The sequence below is a fragment of the Phyllobates terribilis genome, unplaced genomic scaffold (genome assembly GCF_046119375.1).
Source record: "Phyllobates terribilis strain yellow unplaced genomic scaffold, ASM4611937v1 Scaffold_11__3_contigs__length_659146591, whole genome shotgun sequence".
NCBI classification, from domain to species: Eukaryota; Metazoa; Chordata; class Amphibia; order Anura; family Dendrobatidae; genus Phyllobates; species Phyllobates terribilis.
The window spans coordinates 417954788-417977172 of NW_027362771.1; positions in this window are offsets into that span (position 1 = coordinate 417954788).

Sequence of the window (22385 nt, forward strand, 5' to 3'; positions counted from 1 at the left end):
CGCTATTGGCCAAGGCACTCCCTAATTGGCTAAATAGAATTGCCAGTTCAATGAACAAATGGAGCGATGGAAATCTCTCAGCGGAGTAAAAAGTGGGTATCGATATTAAACCCCATAGAAAGCAGCACTACCAACCAGTAAGAGATATCTTCAACATTGTGAAATCATTGCTGTGTTTTAAACCAGTCAAACATACATACAGGATCCATATCTAATATCAACATTTGTATGTGCACAAATAACTTTTATATTTTCTTTTAGCATTGTACAAACTAATACTTTTAATTTAGGCTTGTTACACAGTGTTAAACTATGGTATAGATGGCACCTACACAATGAATGGGGCAGATAAAGGCAGAGGATGCCTTTATCTGCCCCACGCTCTGCATGTACAACCTAAAGACTGATAGTAGATTTATTTTCATATTTCTTTCCTGGAAATTTGTGTAAACCTATGATTTCAGGAACAGGTGTGACCATCGTAAGCAGCAACCAAGCTAAGCAAAAATACAGAGTAACTGTTCATAACTTTACTCAAAATAAAAATCTAAAAGAAAAATACAAGCAACAGTACCCACAACCATAACGATTCATAAGTAAAAACAAATGTGTTATTTTTCTAGTGAAATATCAGAATTTTTGTTCATTCTGATGTAAAAAATACAGCTAGTCTTGTAAACATCAAACACTCAAATGGCTAATCAATGAAAAAAAAAAGTTTTGGCTTTCAGTTACAGGGAAATGATGATGTTACCAGAGAGTCCAAGAATAGGGACATTCTATATGCTTTCCAAAATCCACAAATATGGTAATCCAGGAAGACCAATTATTTCATGTGTGGGCACCCATACTGAGCAAGTTTCTGGATGCATAGAGGGTGTTCTTAAACCCCTGGTAAAGAATACACCCAGCTACATTCAGGACACGACGGACCTACTGAATAAACTAGCAGCAATAGGTCCTCTACCAGAAGGAACCATCCTGACCACCGTGGATGTGGAATCGTTGTACTCTAATATCCCACACCGGGATGGATTAAATGCCTGCAAAGTCTTCATGGAAAATACAGGAATTGATGCCGATTCCATGGTGGAACTTACAAAATTCATCCTCAACCACAATTACTTTGAATTTGCTAACAACATATATCTACAGGAGACTGGTACAGCGATGGGAAGTAAAATGGCTCCACAGTACGCAAATCTTTTCATTGCCAAGCTTGAAAGTGACTTTTTGTCCTCATATCCCATCAGGCTTCTGGCCTACTATCATTTCATTGACGATATTTTAATCATCTGGACGCAGTCTGAGCAACAGCTGAAGGCGTTCCATGAACACTTTAATCAATTCCATCCCACCATCAACCTAACACTCAACTACTTCTGTACTGAAATTAACTTTTTGGACACCATCATCAAGCTACAGAACAATGAAATAGAGACATCCTTGTACCGGAAGCCAATCGATAGTCCAACATATCTTAAAATAGGACAGTTTCCATCCGAAACACATAAAAAACTCTATTGTCTCAAGCCAAGCCGTCAGATACAATCGGATGTGTTCCAACCCTACGGATAGAGACAAACACCTTGATGGCCTCAGAAAGACCTTTTTGCATCAGGGCTACCATCCAAGAACAATTGAGAACCAGATTACAAGAGCCATCAGAATATCAAGGAATCATCTCCTACATTAGAAAACCAAGCAAGAAAGCAACTGGGTGCCTCTGGAGGTGCTAAGGAGAGCTGCATGGAAACTACAACCTTTACTACAAAAAGATGCCCGATTACAATCCATATTTACAGAACCCCCACTTCTGTGTTTCAGGCAGCCCCCAAATCTAAGAAACATCATTGTCAGAAGCTCCCTGTCATCTCCACCAGCTACAGGTACCTTTCCTTGCAAACAGAAAAAATGTAAAACCTGTCTGTTTATAATGACCACAGACAAGATGAAGATGCCCAACTCACATCAGGACTACAAGATCCCAGTTACTTTCAGCTGTATCACATCTAATGTAGTATACTTAATTATATGTACCAAATGTCCAGCTGGGTGTCTGTATGTAGGTAAGACAGGGCAAAAACTTAGGACAAGGATGAAACATCATCGCCACACAATAAAAGAAAAAAGAATAGATCTACCTGTAGCCAAGCATTTTTGTTTTCTGATCACAGCATCAAAGACATGAAATTACTGGTATTAAAAGGTAACTTCAAATCTCAGAGAGAAAGGAGAGTCTTTCACAGTCCTTATCTATGAACTGCTAAAATATTTACAGCCAGGAATGTTTATATCTCCCATAGTAATAGCTCTGCTTTTCATCACCTGTCTCATCTATTGCATTATTTCTGTGCCCTCTTGTGTATAAATATGTGACTCTTCAGATTTTGGGTTATACTAGCCTGATGAAGAGGCCTGAGTAGTCTCGAAAGCTTGCAACCTGTTACCTATTAATGGCTAACTGAAAAGATGGTATCAACCACTGAGGACTCTCAAATCTAAATGGCTTTCAGTTATGGCTTTCAAATTGATGATCCAATTTACGTTTACTAATACGTTTGTGTGAAGCTAGCTTTGTCTGCGTTAGGATTTCTCGGATCGGTAACCTGCCATTTTTTTCTGTTTTCTTGAATTTCCTAAATCATGGCGAAGTTCCAATGTTAGAATGCAGTATTTCTAGTTTAAGTAAAAAGAACTGAATTACTGACTCACCCACATCAGACTACTCTTCTGTTTCAATTTTTTAGCAAATGCTATGTTCTTCTTACAGAGCCTGTCCTCTTAGGGCACACTTCAGACATTGTGGTTCTTTCAGCAGTTTTACCATGAATTGTCATGGCTTAATTAGCTTTATCTGTGGTTTAGATGCATCCGGTGCAATTTGCAGTTAAACTCAAGCACAACTGCAATGTCTGAGTTTTCCCTAATGCACAATTCAATGTTTGCCTGATAGTGGACTCAAAACATTGACATCAATGAGTGTGAGAGAGACCAGCAGATACCGTTGATTCCCATAGTGTCCTATATGAATATTATATGCAGAATATTATATAATTTGCTATTATTGTTTTTTGTGGCATGGTCAATCACATCTGTGAAGAGTAGCTATTTTTGCCATTTGAACACTATGGCCTCAAATTTTCACCAGTTTTATAGCATAAAACTCATTCAAATTTTACAAAATTTGGAGATTTTTACCTTTTTTTTAGCAAGTATCAGCCAGCTCCACAAAAGTGGGAAGAGCTTGGGCAGGACATGGCATGACGATCCCCATCCATTAAATTCATATTAATTTGTGCCACAAAAATTTGGTACAACTGCCATGCATCTCCACCACCATGTTACTAAAGTCATGAACTGGTGTACATTTCTGGTGGAGGTGAGGTTTTGCCATGTAATAGCATTCTTTTAGTGTGGATATAGCAGAAAATTGACTTGCAATAAACTGTAAATCCACTGCATTACTGCAACAAAGGATACTGCAGATATAAAAAATATACCACCAGCATGTCCAGAATCAGCTGCAGAATTATGACAGAGAAAGTTTATAAAGTTTCTTAAAATGCCATTTGCTTACTCTGCACTGTAATTTTACATAAAGGTGGAAAAACAAGAATAACTATAGAGGTTCACAAAAACTGCAAAGATAATAATGGAGAATTGTTTTGATCACTAAATGGTTGAAACCATATTATTGTATAACATGTAAGAAAGTCATTGTGTTTTCTATATTTTCAAATCAAAATCTCTAAATTCAAAGGATAAAATCCAATTATTTTTTGGTGAAAAACTTTACCTTTAGAATAACTAGCTACATGAAAGAAACATTGGGGAAGCCTGATGCTGATTGTTGATCACCCTCTAGTGTTTGGATTGTTGGTTGCACTAAAAAAAATATTGTACATTTTGGCTGTTGTTTGGGGAATATCCCTGTTAGGCTGCGTGCCCACGTTGCGGATTACAAGCGTTTTTGATGCGGAATTTCAGAAGCGGAAACGCTTGTAAAACGCTTGGTAATCCGCACCCCATGGTCCCCAATGAGAATCCGCAAGTTCTATGCCCATGCTGCGGATTTTTCCGCAGCGTTTATGCTGCGTTCAAAAATCCACAGCATGTTCATTAATTTTGCGTTTCCGCAAGCGGAATTGCCTTATTCAATGCATGAAAAAACGCAAGGCAATTCCGCATGTCGAAAACGCGCGATAAACGCTTGCGGAATTCCGCATGCGTTTTTCCGGGAGAGGACTTGCAGAAATGAAGCAGAAATTTTCGGCTTCATTTCTGCAACGTGGGCACATAGCCTTACTGCTATTAATCTCAGAAATGTAGAAATGTCACTTGTGCATTAATAGTAAGAATACTGAATTTACTTATATTTGTATACAAATTTTGTTGAATCATATACGCTGAATATGAAGCTGGCAATTATGGTATATTACCGTAGACACTGAGATTTTTCTTTTTAATTACAGCATTGATCACACATTACATGAAGGCTGAGCAACTCTACACGTCGTGGCCAAAAGTTTTGAGATGAACAAATTTTTTCTTTTCACACAGTCTGTTGCTTCATTGTTTTTTTAAATTTTACTCAGGTATTTATATGATTACTGAAGTTCAATTATAATATATAATTATAATATATATTTCATAATTTAACATTTTTATTGACAAATACATCAATTTTATGTAAAGACACAATATTTACAGAGTTGTCCCTTATTTTTCAAGACTTCTGCCCTTGGGGTTAATAAAAATTTCTGTGTGTTTATATGTTCACCCACTTTTAGAGGATTCACCACAGGTTCTCAATGGGATTTTCTGGGACATTTCCTTGTCATCGACCCAAAATTTTAATGTTTTTTTCACCAAGAAACTTAGTTATCACTTTTGCCTTGTGACATTGTGCTCTGTCATGCTGGAAAAAGCATTGATCATCACTTAATTGCTCCTATATCATTGCAAGATGTGGCTCTTGGAGAATGTTGCTTATTTTCAGCCCTTGACACCAGGCCAGCCTCTATAAGCCTTCGCCTCACTGTCTCTGAGTGCAGATTCACTGACAACTGCCAGCTGCCATTTCTGAGCAAGCTCTGCCCTGGTTTTGAACACAGAGGTGTAACAACCTCAGGGGCCCCTCCGACTTCAGCAGAAACTTCAACTGGATGTGCATGCTCGCAGCTGAAGTGTATGGTACAGCACAGACCCATCAGGTCCGTGCACCGCAATCTGGCCTGGACTGCTAATCTGCCTTATTAGGCAGATGCTCTGTGGGCTGGTCTGTTAGGTCATAAAATGGGCTGCCTGGCTACTGTTGTCAGTGTACCATTGTGTATCAGTGAGTCATGCATTCTGTGTGGTGCCCTAGGTTATCTGCTTATCTACTTATCTTTATAGTAGGTAAATAAACAAATGTCTGGACAACTCAGAGTTCTAAGGGTATGTGCACACGATGCAGAAATGCTCAGGATTTTTTCCTGAGCGTTTCTGCATCTCTCTGGCAGGAAAAAACGCATGCGGATTGTACATGCGGTTTCCTGCCAGGGACATGCGGAAATGAAGCGGTCTTCACTTTCATTTCCGCATGCGGGTTGACAAGCGCTTCCCAAGCGATTTTAGCATCACTTGGAAAGTGCTTGTCAACTTTACACTATATAAATCCATGCAACCGGCATGGATTTATATAGTGTGTGAATGTCAAAAAATAAAAAATAAATCTATACTTTACCCTCTGATGGCCCCCGGTGTCCTGCTTCATCGGTCCCGGCTGCCGGCAGTGAAGACTTTAGGACCTTCCGACGTCAGCGTCACGTGACCCGGTCACATGACTCTGACGTCAGTGAAGGTCCTTCATTCAACCGCGAAGTGCCCGGGAAGCCAGCAGGACGCAGCGCGGGCCGTCAGAAGGTGAGAATATATATATATTTTTTATTTTATTCTTTTTTTTTTTAATGGTACCTGGGTCTGGATGAGAGTCCTCTCATCCACACCCGGGTACCATCCGCACATTAGACCGCATGAAAAGCGCATCAACATATACAGTGATGCGGATTCCATGCGGTCTAATGCAAGTCAATGGCGGCAAAAGAGCAGCGTTTCCGCAAAATTAATTGACATGCTGCGGATTTTTGACCGCAGCGTTTACGCTGCGGAAAAATCCGCATCATGGGCACAGCACATGCGGATTTCAATTGGGGAACATTGCTGCCCTTCTACCATGCGTTTTTCATGCGTTTCCGCAACTGCAAAAACGCCGCGGAAACGCATGAAAAACGCATCGTGTGAACTCAGCCTAAAGCCCCCTGTCTCACATAGCGAGATCGCTGCTGTGTCACGGTTTTGGTGACGCAACAGCGACCTCACCAGCGATGTCGCTATGTGTGACACTTTGCAACGATCAGGCCCCTGCTGTGAGGTCGCTGATCGCTGCAAAGTGTCCTGGACCATTTTTTGGTCGTTGCTCTCCCGCTGGTCAGCACTAGTGTTGAGCGAGCACTAAAATGCTCGGGTGCTCGAAGCTCGGGCCGAGCTCGCCATGATACTCGGGTGCTCGACCCGAGCAACGAGCCCAATGTTAGTCTATGGGAGACACGAGCATTTTTGCGGTGGCACCCCCGGCAGTCTTTTAAAAGCCTAACAAGTGCCCAAAACGATAGTGACAGTGCTCAAATGACATAGGGACAGCATGGGCATCGCCCCAGGAAGCATTTCTGACCCCCAGGTCACTGCTGTCAACAACGTGGTCAGAGGTATTAAGCCACTTTTACAGGCTCACAATAAAACGTTCAAAAACGAAAGTGAAACTTTTTTCCTGTGAAATATGTTAAGGAACATCCTTTCCATGGTAAAGACTTGTGTATAAGTTAAAATAAATGACCAAAAACAAAAATACTCCTCCACACCTTCGGCTATGTTCACAAGTAGCATTTTTTATGCGTTTTTGCACTTTTGTATTGCTTTCAACTATGACAAATGCATTCACCGTGAAATGTCATTTTAACATTTTACAACCTTATCTGGCCATGTGCTGTGTGACACATGCATAAAGTGCTGAAAAGACAAGGGAACAGCATGGGGAAGACCCCTGGAAGCATCTCTGACTCCCAGGTCACTGTCTAAAAGTGTGCCCATCATAAGTGATCCTTACCGCATCAGAAGATGCAGACTTGCAACTATCCCCATGCAAGTTCTAGTCCCAGGGCAGTGTTCAATTGTACCTCCCCCATTCCTTGCAATACAAGCTCAAGTATGCAGCCTGCCACCCACCCACCCCCAGGCTGCAATACCATACTGCTTGCTTGCTTGAACTTGAAATTGGGCCTTTTAGGCATGTGGAGGCGGAATCTGGCCACCACGTCATGGCTGTGTTGGCGGCCTGGAATCCATACTCAGTCCCCAGCCGCCCGGCGGCCGGGTGTCCACACACGGTCCCCAGCCGCCCCTATTTCTCCTTGGAACATCCCCCCACACACTTTTCTTAGCCCGGCCTGCTTTAGGCAGCATTGGACGAGCCCACCAGAGAACCAGACACCTCCATCGGTGGAGTTGAGAGTGCCAAGGTGAGGAGCATGATGATGATGACAGAAGTTAGCATCTGCTATGTTTTCTTTTAATGCAAGTGTAAGCGTTCAGCCTGCCACCCACCCACCCCCAGACTGCAATTCCATACTGCTTGCTTCTCCTTGAAATGGGGCCTTTTAGTTTGGAGGAGGCCGAAGCTGGCCACTACCTCATGGCTGCTTCGGCAGCGAGGTATCCATACTCAGTCCCCAGCCGCCCATATTTGTCCTGGTGTGCCTTATACATAAGATTAAGCGCGTATACCAAAATATTACCTGTGCCCTCCCCAGTGCATTTAGTGGGAAGGAGAGCCTATTCCGCTGTAGTGTGTGCATGCCAAACCCCTGTTCATGGTACATGCGAAGATGCCTCCCACCTTGCACCTGTCGTTGCAGACTTGCAACTATCCCCATTCAAGTCCTTGTCCCAGGGCAGTGTTCAATTGTACCTCTCCCATTCCTTGCAATGCAAGCGCAAGTATGCAGCCTGCCACCCACCCACCCCCAGGCTGCAATACCATACTGCTTGCTTGCTTGCACTTGAAATTGGGCCTTTTAGGCATGTGGAGGCGGAATCTGGCCACCATGCCATGGCTGTTTCGGCGGCCTGGTATCCATACTCAGTCCCCAGCCGCCTGGTGGCCGGGTGTCCCCGCTTGCTCCCGAGCCTCCAGGGGGTGGCCGGGTGTCCATACTCGGTCCCCAGCCACCCCTATTTGTCCCGGTAACCTTTCCCACACTTTTCTTAGCCTGGCCTGCTTTAGGGCAGCATTGGCCGAGCCCACCGGACTATCAGACTCCTCCGGTGGGCCCTGGCTTCTCCATCAGGGGAGTTGAGAGTGCCAAGGTGAGGAGCATGATGAGGATGATAGAAGTTAGCATCTGCTTTGTTTTGTTGTAATGCAAGCGCATGTATGTAGTAGCGGCTAGGCCTGAGGTGGTCAGCGTTTTGGCGCATATCCTACCTCCTCCGAGGATTGCTGGATGTTTTCCTGCTACTATCCAAGTTCTATGACTCCCGTTAAAACAAAGCTTCAGGTGATAAATGATGGATGAGGTAGTGGCAAAGGAGAAAGAGCAGAAGGAACAGGGACCATTCACATCAATATCAGGCCAGTCAACCAGATATGTCTTGTAGGATATGTTTCTGTAACAAAAGGAGCGGTTCGGCTACAGAGTTATAGGGCATACCGTGAGTGCAATGCCTACCAAAAATTTCGAGCCACTCCAATGCCCCTTGGAAATGACATGGAGGTCAGAGGGCGTTAACTAAACCTTTTTTTCCATTTATAGCAACTGGGTCTCCCGTGCACTGTTGGCCTAAGCAGTGAATGGAAGGCTTTCCAAAAATTATGAGGAACTGCAATGCCCCTTACAAGAGCCATGTGTGGCACCCCAGGGGTCTGGTCAACACAGTAATAGAGATATTACGTCGGAGAGCAAGTGGGAGGTTTCCTGGTCAGGATCCCTTAAACATGCAACATCCTCCTGCCCCAATCCTGGGAGGGGAGAATTCTGCCCTTATAAACTGGATCTGGGGTGGGGTTGAGTGAGTCAGAGAACAGTCAGAGTCAGAGTGAGAGCAAGGGAAAGTAACAGCAAGGAGCTCTGTAGGAGCTAGGAGCTAAAGACCAGGGGCTGGAAGCTGAGCAGAGCTCGCCCTGGCAGAAGACAATAGGAACCGGACACAGGAGTCCGAAGCTGTGAGGACTTATATATCCAGCAGCAGAAACCAGCCGGCAGGGGATTTCAGGTCCTCTGGCCTTAGAAGCCCGGAGGCTCAGTCACAAGCAAGGGACCAGCACCGCCGTCGTGGAGCGGAGGCTAACAGAAGGCCCCAAGTCACCAGCCATACGGGTGAGCACTACATGGTACACTCAGGGACGTGGGCTACTTCTACCCGCTTACAGCAAGGTAGCCAGGAAGAGTGCAGACAGACAGGGAGGCCTACAACTCAACCTGGCCAGGGGAACTCCTGCTTGCTCACAGACTGACCAGGCCTCTTATGCTAGCCAGTACTCCCGGGAGGGTCTACCTTGTAATCATCAGTAAAGACCCTGAACTTCACTGCAAAGACTCTGAGTCATTCCTGCTGCGCTCGTGCACCATCACCCCCATCATCCACACTCACTGCCCTTAGGCTATACTCCTCCCGAGGGGAGTTATCCCATTCTATGCTGCGCACACAACACCAGCCTCAGCGGTCTGCCTCGCAGCGGTGGTACTCCCTGACCACAATCCACGGGTGGCGCAGTCGGACAATTAACCTCAAAACCTAAGAAAGACTGCCACTGGTTTGACCAGCCTGAGCCACGGGACCGGGTCACCGCCACGGAGACTACAGACCCCAGAGACCCGGCACCGGGTATCCCACACACGTGTACACATGGCCCAGGGGGCGCGTCACATGCAGTACAGCATATTACAAACTTAAGTCCAGTTATTGGGGAGTGGGTGTCCCATGGTATTTTCTTATGCTTTCCAAGCAAAAGCTGCCAAAAATCAGGACGGAGCAACTTGCAATGCCCCTTACAAGAGCCATGCAGTACAGCATATTACAAACATAAGTCCCATTATTGGGGAGTGGGTGTCCCATAGTATTTTCTTATGCGTTCCCAGCAAAAGCTGCCAAAAATTAGGACGGAGCAACTTGCAATGCCCCTTACAAGAGCCATGCAGTACAGCATATTACAAACATAAGTCCCATTATTGGGGAGTGGGTGTCCCATAGTATTTGCTTATGCTTTCCCAGCAAAAGCTGCCAAAAATTAGGATGGAGCAACTTGCAATGCCCCTTACAAGAGCCATGCAGTACAGCATATTACAAACATAAGTCCCATTATTGGGGAGTGGGTGTCTCATAGTATTTGCTTATGCTTTCCCAGCAAAAGCTGCCAAAAATTAGGATGGAGCAACTTGCAATGCCCCTTACAAGAGCCATGCAGTACAGCATATTACAAACATAAGTCCCATTATTGGGGAGTGGGTGTCCCATAGTATTTGCTTATGCTTTCCCAGCAAAAGCTGCCAAAAATTAGGACGGAGCAACTTGCAATGCCCCTTACAAGAGCCATGCAGTACAGCATATTACAAACATAAGTCCCATTATTGGGGAGTGAGTGTCCCATAGTATTTGCTTATGCTTTCCCAGCAAAAGCTGCCAAAAATAAGGACGGAAGAACTTGCAATGCTGGCACCCTGGTGGTATAGTGGTGGTGGAGGCTGAGGATAAGGAGAAGAAGATTAAACAGCCGAAACGAGGAAGCGTATACCCATGTGTGGGTGTGAAGCGGTGCATGTGAATACACCTCCCGAAATAACACAGTGGATTTGACTTTATGTTACTCTGCTGTCATTTGGTGGTGATGAGAAGTCTGGCCCAATCCAGCCCTTGTTCATTTTGATAAGGGTCAGCTTGTCAGCATTGTCAGTTGACAGTAGAGATGAGCGGTGTTCGACTAGAACTGTTCGCCAATCTCAAATTCGAGCTGTTTTGGGCGGTGTTCGAGTTGTTCGACGAACCCGAACGATTTGCAAAAAATTCGGCTGTTCGAGGTTATATTCGATAACTGTTCGTGCACCAAAAGCGTGTCCTGCATGTCTGGCGCTATTTAGAGCACCAATCATGCAGGGATTGTCTGCCACTCACTGTAATGCCACAGCCATGGTGGTTGTGGCATTACAGTGATTGCCCAAATCGATGGGAACAGTGCCAACAGTGAAACATGAAAAGCCGGCAATTCAGCAGCGGCATACACCTGTACCCGACAATTTAGAACCGAAAGAATAGAGCTTCACACATAGATTAGATAGATAGAAACATGTCAGCCACATATATACGAAGTACAGTGAAAGTGCTGCTTACTGTACTTGTCATTTAGCGTAAAGGATTTATCAAAAAAAATAATAGTGTTTTCATGCACCGTCTCTTTAAAAAAGCCGGCCGGCAATTCAGCAGCGGTACCCGACAATTTATAACAGACAGAATAGAGCTTCACACATAGATTAGATAGATAGAAACATGTCAGTCACATATATAAGAAGTACAGTGACAGTGTTGCTTACTGTACTTGTCATTTAGCGTAAAGGAGTTATCAAAAAAAATAATAGTGTTTTCATGCACTGTCTCTTTAAAAAAGCCGGCCGGCAATTCAGCATCTGTACCCGACAATTTATAACAGACAGAATAGAGCTTCACACATAGATTAGATAGATAGAAACATGTCAGTCACATATATACGAAGTACAGTGATAGTGTTGGTTACTGTACTTGTCATTTAGTATTAAAATAAAGGATTTATTATTAAAAAAATTGGCGTGGGGTTCCCCTTAATTTTAGGCTCTAGCGGAGGTTAAGCAGACGGCTGGGGCAGATGTTTGAGACCTGGGAAGGGGGTAATACCCACGGAGCTTCCCAGGCTACTAATATCAGCCCCCAGCTGAATACATAGCCTTTACTAGCTATTAAAATGGGGGACCCCCCCAAAAAAATGACGTGGGGTCCCCCCTAATTTAATAGCTAGCAAAGGCTAGGCAGACAGCTGGGGGCTGATATTAATAGCCCAGGAAGGGAGCCATGAATATTGGCCCCCTCCCAGGCTAGAAACACCAGCCGTCAGCCGCCCCAGAAATGGCGCATTCATAGGATGCGCCAATTCTGGCACTTAGCCTCGCTCTTCCACGCTGCCCTGTTGCGGTGGCAGGGGGTAATAGGGTTGGGGTTGATGTCAGCTTATAATGCCAGCTGACATCAAGCCCAGGTTAGTAATGGAGAGGCGTCTATAAGACACCCCCATTACTAACCCCATAGTCAAAGTTAAAAAAAACACAAACACCCAGAATAAAGTCCTTTAATTGAAATAAAGACACAATCCTTTATTGTTCTAAATTAAACCATACTTACCGTCACGCCCATTCCAGCTGAAGCCAACGATCTCCTGCAATAAAAGAAAAATAATAAAGCAACCTCATCCTTACCTTTCCATGGTTCCCACGACAGCTTCAGCTCTGCTACATCGAGATGACAGGCTGGACCGCAGCAGAACGCTGCCATCCAGCCTCTCATCCCGCAGACACTGAGAAGCGCAGGCTTGCTTGCGCTGCTCAGCGTCTCTCTGTGACGACATCCAGATGAGCCGAGTTCATGTCCAATGAACTCGGCTCACCTCATGCACGTCACTGACAGCGTGGGAAAATTCTCACGCTGAAGCGGTGAGTGCAGGAGAATTCTCCCACGCTGTCAGTGACGTGCATAAGGTGAGCTCATGTCCAATGAACTCAGCTCACCTCCTGCACGTGACTGACAGCGTGGGAGAATTCTCCTGCACTCAGCGCTTCAGCGTGAGAATTCTCCCACGCTGAAGCGCTGAGTGCAGGAGAATTTTCCCACGCTGTCAGTGACGTGCATAAGGTGAGCTCATGTCCAATGAACTCAGCTCACCTCCTGCACGTCACTGACAGCGTGGGAGAATTCTCCTGCACTCAGCGCTTCAGTGTGAGAATTCTCCCACGCTGAAGCGCTGAGTGCAGGAGAATTTTCCCACGCTGTCAGTGACGTGCATGAGGTGAGCCGAGTTCATTGGACATTAACTCGGCTCATCTGGATGCCCTCACAGAGAGACACTGTGGAGCGCAAGCAAGCCTGCGCTTCTCAGTGTCTGCGGGATGACAGGCTGGATGGCAGCGTTCTGCTGCGGTCCAGCCTGTCATCTCGATGTAGCAGAGCTGAAGCTGTCATGGGAACCATGGAAAGGTAAGGATGATGTTGCTTTATTATTTTTCTTTTATTTCAGGAGATCGTTGGCTTCAGCTGGAATGGGCGTGATGGTAAGTATGGTTTAATTTAGAACAATAAAGAATTGTGTGTTTATTTCAATTAAAGGACTTTTTTCTGGGTGTTGTGTTTTTTTTAAATACTTTACTAGAAATTCATGGTGGTCATGTCTAATATTGGCGTGACCCCATGAATTTCGGGCTTAGGGCCAGCTGATAATGCCAAGCTGGCCCTAACCCCTTTATTACCCAGTGAGCCACCGCATCAGGGCCCTGGATGAGTTGGGTACAGCGCCAGAAGATGGCGCTTCTATGAACGCGCCATTTTCCGGGGTGGCTGCGGACTGCAATTTGCAGCGGGGGTGGCCCAGAAAGCTTGGGCCTCCCTGCGCTGCGGATTCCAGCCCCCAGCTGCCTAGTTGTACCTGGCTGGACACAAAAACAGGGCGAAGCCCCACGTCAATTTTCTTTAAATTATTTCATGAAATAATTAAGAAAAAAAGGGCTTCCCTATATTGTTGTGTCCGGCCAGGTACAAATAGGCAGCTGGTGGATGGGGGCAGCCCGTTCCTGCCTGCTGTACCTGACTGGACACAAATATAGTGCGAAGCCCCACGTCAATTTTTTTTAAATTATTTCATGAATTTCCTGAAATAATTTAAAAAAATTGAAGTGGGGCTTCGCACTATATTTGTGTCCAGCCAGGTACAGCAGGCAGGAACGGGCTGCCCCCATCCACCAGCTGCCTATTTGTACCTGGCCGGACACAACAATATAGGGAAGCCCTTTTTTTCTTAATTATTTCATGAAATAATTAAAAAAAATTGAAGTGGGGCTTCGCACTATATTTGTGTCCAGCCAGGTACAGCAGGCAGGAACGGGCTGCCCCCAACCACCAGCTGCCTATTTGTACCTGGCCGGACACAACAATATAGGGAAGGCCTTTTTTTCTTAATTATTTCATGAATTTCATGAAATAATTAAAAAAAAAGTACGTGGGGCTTCGCCCTATTTTTGTGTCCAGCCAGGTACAACTAGGCAGCTGGGGGCTGGAATCTGCAGCGCAGGGAGGCCCAAGCTTTCTGGGCCCCTCCCGCTACAAATTGCAGTCCGCAGCCACCCCGGAAAATGGCGCGTTCATAGAAGCGCCATCTTCTGGCGCTGTACCCAACTCATCCAGGGCCCTGGTGCGGTGGCTCACTGGGTAATAAAGGGGTTAGGGCCAGCTTGGCATTATCAGCTGGCCCCAAGCCCAAAATTCATGGGGTCACGCCAGTATTAGACAGGACCGCCATGAATTTCTAGTAAAGTACTTAAAAAAAACACAACACCCAGAATAAAGTCATTTAATTGAAATAAAGACACAATTCTTTATTGTTCTAAATTAAACCATACTTACCATCACACCCATTCCAGCTGAAGCCAACGATCTCCTGCAATAAAAGAAAAATAATAAACCAACCTCATCCTTACCTTTCCATGGTTCCCACGACAGCTTCAGCTCTGCTACATCGAGATGACTGGCTGGACCGCAGCAGAACGCTGCCATCCAGTCTGTCATCCCGCAGACACTGAGAAGCGCAGGCATGCTTGCGCTCCTCACTGTCTCGCTGTGACGGCATCCAGATGAGCCGAGGTCATGTCCAATGAACTCGGCTCACCTCATGCACGTCACTGACAGCGTGGGAAAATTCTCACGCTGAAGTGCTGAGTGCAGGAGAATTCTCCCACGCTGTCAGTGACGTGCATGAGGTGAGCCGAGTTCATTGGACATGAACTCTGCTCATCTGGATGTCGTCACAGAGAGACGCTGAGCAGCGCAAGCAAGCCTGCGCTTCTCAGTGTCTGCGGGATGACAGGCTGGATGGCAGCGTTCTGCTGCGGTCCAGCCTGTCATCTCGATGTAGCAGAGCTGAAGCTGTCGTGGGAACCATGGAAAGGTAAGGATGAGGTTGCTTTATTATTTTTCTTTTATTGCAGGAGATCGTTGGCTTCAGCTGGAATGGGCGTGACGGTAAGTATGGTTTAATTTAGAACAATAAAGGATTGTGTCTTTATTTCAATTAAAGGACTTTATTCTGGGTGTTTGTGTTTTTTTAAACTTTGACTATGGGGTTAGTAATGGGGGTGTCTTATAGACGCCTCTCCATTACTAACCTGGGCTTGATGTCAGCTGGCATTATAAGCTGACATCAACCCCAACCCTATTACCCCCTGCCACCGCACCAGGGCAGCGTGGAAGAGCGAGGCTAAGTGCCAGAATTGGCGCATCCTATGAATGCGCCATTTCTGGGGCGGCTGACGGCTGGTGTTTCTAGCCTGGGAGGGGGCCAATATTCATGGCTCCCTTCCTGGGCTATTAATATCAGCCCCCAGCTGTCTGCCTAGCCTTTGCTAGCTATTAAATTAGGGGGGACCCCACGTCATTTTTTTTGGGGGGTCCCCCATTTTAATAGCTAGTAAAGGCTATGTATTCAGCTGGGGGCTGATATTAGTAGCCTGGGAAGCTCCGTGGGTATTACCCCCTTCCCAGACTTCAAACATCTGCCCCAGCCGTCTGCTTAACCTCCGCTAGAGCCTAAAATTAAGGGGAACCCCACGCCAATTTTTTTAATAATAAATCCTTTATTTTAATACTAAATGACAAGTACAGCAACCAACACTATCACTGTACTTCATATATATGTGACTGACATGTTTCTATCTATCTAATCTATGTGTGATGCTCTATCTTTCTGTTCTAAATTGTCGGGTACCGCTGCTGAATTGCCGGCCGGCTTTTTTAAAGAGACAGTGCATGAAAACACTATTATTTTTTTAAATAAATCCTTTACACTAAATGACAAGTATAGTAAGCAACACTATCACTGTACTTATTATATATGTGACTGACATGTTTCTATCTATCTAATCTATGTGTGAAGCTCTATTCTTTCTGTTCTAAATTGTCGGGTACAGATGCTGAATTGCCGGCCGGCTTTTTTAAAGAGACGGTGCATGAAAACACTAATATTTTTTTTAATAAATCCTTTACACTAAATGACAAGTGCAGTAACCAACACTGTCACTGTGCTTCTTATATGTGTGACTGACATGTTTCTATCTATCTAATCTATGTGTGATGCTCTATTCCTTCTTGTCTAAATTGTCGGGTACCGGTGTATGCCGCTGCTGAATTTGCCGGCCGGCTTTTTTAAAGAGAGTGTCTTCTGAGCAGTTTGTCAGCTTTTGGACACCTTTGCAGGTGTTTTCTATGTGTTTCTATGTGTTTTTGTTTGCCTGACATTGGTTTTAACGGTGTTCGACGGTGTTCTAAGGTGTTCGACGAACAGTTCGACGAACAGTTCCTCGAACATCCCGGTGTTCGACGAACCGAACCGAACCCGAACACTACGGGGGTGGCTCAACACTAGTTGACAGGCGAGTGCGCTTATCAGTTATAATTCCCCCAGCGGCACTAAAAACACGCTCCGATAACACGCTAGCGGCAGGGCAGGCCAGGACCTCCAAGGTGTACAGAGCTAGTTCATTCCAAGTGTCCAGCTTGGATACCCAATAATTAAAAGGCACAGAGGAATCACGGAGGATGCTGGTACGATCGGCAAGGTACTCCCTCACCATCTTTTGAAACTTTCCACTCCTTGTGAGAGTACCCTGCACCTCAGGGCCTGTAAGCTGGGCGGGTGTCAGAAAACTGTCCCAGAACGTTGACAGTGTTCCCCTGCCTCTGCTGGATTGGAGTTGCATCTCTCTCGCCTGTACGCCTTGGTTGGGCAACGAACTGTGACCTCTGCCGCTAGCGTGTTCAGATGGAAATTTTTTTAAGAGTTCTGCAGCAAGGGCCTTCTGGTATTGCCCCATTTTTTGTAGACCTCTCCACCTCAGGAATAAGAGAGTGAAAGTTCTCCTTGTAGCGGGGGTCTACAAGTGTCACCAACCAGTAATGACTGTCACCCAACATTTTGACAACGCGAGGGTCACGGTTAAGGCAGCGTAACATAAAGTCAGCCATGCGTGCCAGACTGGTAACGGGCAAGATTTCCGTGTCCTCCCCAAGATGACGACTGACCATGCTCTCCTCCTCCTCCTCCTCCTCTCCCCTGTCCTCAGGCCACCCACGCTGAACCGACGGTATGACACTTGTACAGGTACTACCGTCTACAACGCATGATAGCAGCTCCTGTTCTTCCTCCTCCTCCTCCTCCTCTCCCTCATTGTCCCCCAATGCACATTGGGATGAGATGAGGCTGGGCTGTGTGTAATCGCCCGCTACGGCTTCTTGATCCATCTCATCATACTCTGGCTGCAATGCCTACTCTTTAATTCTCTGCAGAGAGCGTTGCAAAAGACAGACAAGTGGGATGCTGACACTAATGATGGCGTCATCGCCACTCACCATCTTGGTGGCCTCCTCAAAGTTTGTCAGGATGGTACATATGTCAGACATCCAGGTCCACTCCTGAGGTCTTATGTGTGGAGTCTGACCTGAATATCAACGGCCTTGTTGCAGCTGGTACTCCACAACTGCTTTCTTCTGCTCACAAATCCTTTGCAACATGTGGAGGGTAGAGTTCCAACGTGTGGGGACATCACACACCAGTTGGTGTGCCGGAAGCTGCAAACGCTGCTGCAACACAGCAAGGGCGGCGGAAGCTGTAGCCGACTTGCGAAAATGAGCTGACAGGCGGCGTACTTTCACGAGCAGATCTGGCAACTTGGGGTACGATTTAAGAAACCGCTGAACCACGAGGTTAAGCACATGAGCCAGGCTTGGTACGTGTGTGATCTCACCTTGCCTCAGAGCCGCCACCAGGTTACGGCCATTGTCACACACGACCATGCCGGGATGTAGGTTCAGCGGTCTCAGCCACAGATCTGCCTACTCTTTCACAGCTGTCCACAACTCACAAGCAGTGTGAGGTTTATCACCTAAGCTTATGAGTTTCAGCACAGCCTGTTGCCGCTTGGCGGAGGCAGTACTGCAATGCTTCCAGCTTGTAACTGATGTGGTGATATCTGAGATGGAGGCTGAACATGAGGAGGAGGAGGAGGATGCGCAGGAGCTGTACACTGTGGGGGCAACTCTGACTAACATAGGGCCCGCAATCCTCGGTGTGGGGAGGATGTGTTCCGTCCCAAGGTCCGACTGGGTCCCGGCTTCCACAATGTTTACCCAGTGTGCCGTCAGAGAGATGTACCGTCCCTGGCCACAAGCACTTGTCCATGTGTCCGTTGTCAGGTGGACTCTCCCAGTAACTGCGTTGTTGAGGGCACGGCAGATGCTTTGGGACACGTGCTTGTGTAGTGCGGGGATGGCACATCGGGCAAAATAGTGTCGGCTGGGAACCGAGTACCGAGGGACAGCCACCGCCATAAGATTGCGGAAGGATTCCGTCTCCACCAGCCTAAAAGGCAGCATTTCCAATGCAAGCAGTCGTGAAATGTGCGAATTTAGGACTGTGGCCTGTCGGGCGTTAGCTGCGAATTTCCGCTTTCGTTCAAAGGTCTGGGATATGGACAATTGAACGCTGCGGTGGGACGTGGACGTTGATGCTGTTTCTTGAGAAACTGCCATAACTAGTGAAGACTGAGAGGAGGGGGCATCTTTACATGCAGTATGGACAGGGGATTGCCTTGCACACACAACAGGGGGTTCTATTGCACGCACAACAGTGGAAGAAGCAGTGGTGACACCCGCTGACACTGGTCGTGGACCTTGGGTTTCGCCGCACAAAGTCGGGTGCTTTGCTGCCATGTGCCTGATCATGCTGGTGGTGGTCAGGATGGTAGTTTTGTCACCCCTGCTGATGCTGGCATGGCAGGTGGAACATATGGCCTTTTTGGGGTTATCAGCAGAGTCTTTAAAAAAATTCCAGACTCTGGAAGACCTACCGCTTGTACTGGCAACGTCCCTCGTGTTGGTGTTACGGGGAACGGTTGCCTGCCTTCTGTCTGCGGCCACCACACTGCTTCTTCCTGCCTGTTGGGGTACTCTGCCTCCCTCCCCCTGTGTGCTGCTGGCCTCACTCTGCATGTCCTCCTTCCACGTTGGGTCAGTTACTAGATCATCCACCACCTCCTCCTCTTCCACTTGCGCACCACGATCCTCCTCCTCACTTCCTGGCAATTGTGTCTCGTCATCGTCCACCTCTTGTGACAGATTGCCAACGTCAACTTCCTGTGGACGTGGCTGTTCAAATATTTGGGCATCGCAATATGGGATCTCCTCTTCCACCACTTCAAGCGTATCAGGCGAGGGGCCCAAATATGGAAATGGACCAGTGAACAGCTCTTCAGAGTGTCCAAGTGTGGGATCACTTGCTGTCTGACGACACTCGGCATGGTGGGAGGAAGGAGCATCAGGGTGAGGAGGAGTATGCAGTCGAGACTCACGGCTACTAAGAGTTGACCGTGTGGAAGACAGACCGGAGGTGGTGGTGCCCAGGTAACTGGAAGTATTATCTGCTATCCAATTAATAACCTGTTCACACTGATCAGTTCTCAATACTGGTGTTGTTCTGTGCTTCCCTAGTAATTCGGTCAAGAAGTGGGAGCGAGAAGTTGTGGCTGTTGGTTGTGGCACATTTTCACCTTGGCCACGGCCCCGTCCTCTGCACGAACCATCACCAGAACGTCCACTTCCACGTCCCTGGCCACGCGCCTTGCCCATTGTAAATGAAGTAAAATAGCTTACACTTGCATTATCAATGGAAAAAGGGTAATAAAGAGTAGATTAGAACCGTGGAAGAGGAAAACCACAGTTATTGTTTACTGGGGTATACCACACTTTTTTAAATAGAGATATTTGCGGCTGAACAGTGAGCGACACACTCAAACTGCTTTTTTTTTTAGATACTCATGGCCCAAAACTGGATAGTACAGCGATTTGACCCGTGGAACTGCGAAACCACACTGGGATGTCGGGCCTACACAAGACTATTTTCAACAGATATATTTTTGTGTTATAACAGTCAGGAGACACTACTGTTTTTCTTTACGGAAAAAACTACCAAAAGCTGAATAATAGAGATTTTTTACCGTGGGATGGCAAAACCACAGTTATTGTTTACTGGGGTATACCACACTTTTTTAAATAGAGATATTTGCGGCTGAAAAGTGAGCGACACACTCAAACTGCTTTTTTTTTTTAGATACAAATGGCCCAAAATGGATAATACAGAGGTTTGAACCGTGGAAGTGCAAAACAACACTTCTGTTTCTCTAGCCTACATCAGACTATTTTGAACAGTTATATTTGTGTCTGAAAAATCAGAGACACGCTTTTTTTTGGGGGGGGTGGGGTGGGGGGGGGACACACCAAAAGGTTAATAAGACGGGTATTTGTACAGTGTGAAGGAGGAAAAAAAAGGAGGATTTAGATGAAAAAAAAGGATTTTTCCTGGCCCCCGACACCTGGTGCTAAGTCCAGCAATTTCAGCAACAGGAGCACACAGGACTGTAATGCAGCGTTTGCTGGTATAACCACTGTGTCTCCTATACAGCCTGCCTGCCTGGTATCTGGAATGAATATTAGTCCTGAAAAGAACTGTTTGTTTGTTCTGGCAGCCTTTACAGACCCTACACTAACTATTTCGCAGTTTATATCTCTCCCTAAATCAGCAGCGCTGTCCCTACACTGTCTAATCCGGAGCGATTTAAATACTCGAGGTGATGCTGTGCGGCCAGCCAATCACTGTAATGCCCACAACCAACATGGCTGCAGCATTACAGTGACTGGCTGGCAATCCCTGCATGTTCATTGGCTCTGTAAAGAGCGCCAAACATGCAGGGCGGAGACCCGAGCTCCCGCCCGAGTAACCCGGAAATGCTCGGTGCTCGCCGAGCATCCCGAGTAGCGTGATGCTCGGGCGAGTACCGAGCAGTGTCGAGCATGTTCGCTCAACACTAGTCAGCACACATCGCTGTGTGTGACCAGCGGGAGCAGCGATCAGGCTGGTAACTATGGTAAACATCGGGTTACTAGCGGCACACGCGCACCTAGTAACCCATTGTTTATCATGGTTACGAGCCTGCTAAAGTGAGCTGTAACCTCCCGCTCACTGTAGCAGAGTGGTAACCATGATAAACAACGGGTTACTAGGAGCGCGTGTGCCCCTAGTAACCCGATGTTTACCATAGTTACCAGCCTGCTCCTGCTTCAGCAGGCTGGTAACCAGGAGCAGGACATCGTGGAAAGATTCTTTCCACGATGTCGCTGCTCCACTTATCGTTGGTGAGCCTGCCTGTTTGACAGCTCACCAGCGACCACATAGCGACGCAGCAACGATCCCTGACAGGTCGTATCGTTGTCGGGATCTTTGCAGCGTCGCTAAGTGTGACGGGGCTTTAAGAGTTTAGGATGGGCAATACAGACACAGATTTGACTTTGAAAAGCTGGTCTTGTATATTGTGCACTAATTAATAGCTTCTAATACCTCTAACTGCAGAGTTTGCTCTGAAGAGTTTGTCATTGTCAGAACAGTCATTCACACAGGTAAAAAAAAAAAAAGAAAAAAGAGAGCATGGACCGCAACTCCAAAAAATCATACATTTGATCTAACACCTCTCGGCAAAAATATATCTAACGGAACAGGAGGTTCTTAGTTTAACATTCTGATCAGACTGTATGAAGCCCATTGCCACGTCACGGCAAACCTCTTAGTGGGTCCTAACGTTTCCTGCCTACAATGAGCGGCACCATGCGCCAACAACCGCCGCAGTGGCAATGTACCAGCAGGGCGGGCGGCATGGTGCCTCACAGGACGCATGCTGCAAGACTGAGTCCCCATGACTCCAGGCCATGCCGCCCCACACGCTCAAAACCACAGCAACACTGGCCTACATACTGCACCAACACCACATGAAAGGAGCTGATACACGCACGCCGCTAGTTTCAGATAGGGCGAGACGGGTTTCATGAATTCTTTGGAATCCTGGGGGAACCGTTACTCAGAGTGACCATAGGCTGCAACTTCTCTCAGGCACATGATAGATTCAATTGCTGACCAGACACATCTGACAAGAGTCTTTTTCAACAGTTTAACAGTGGAA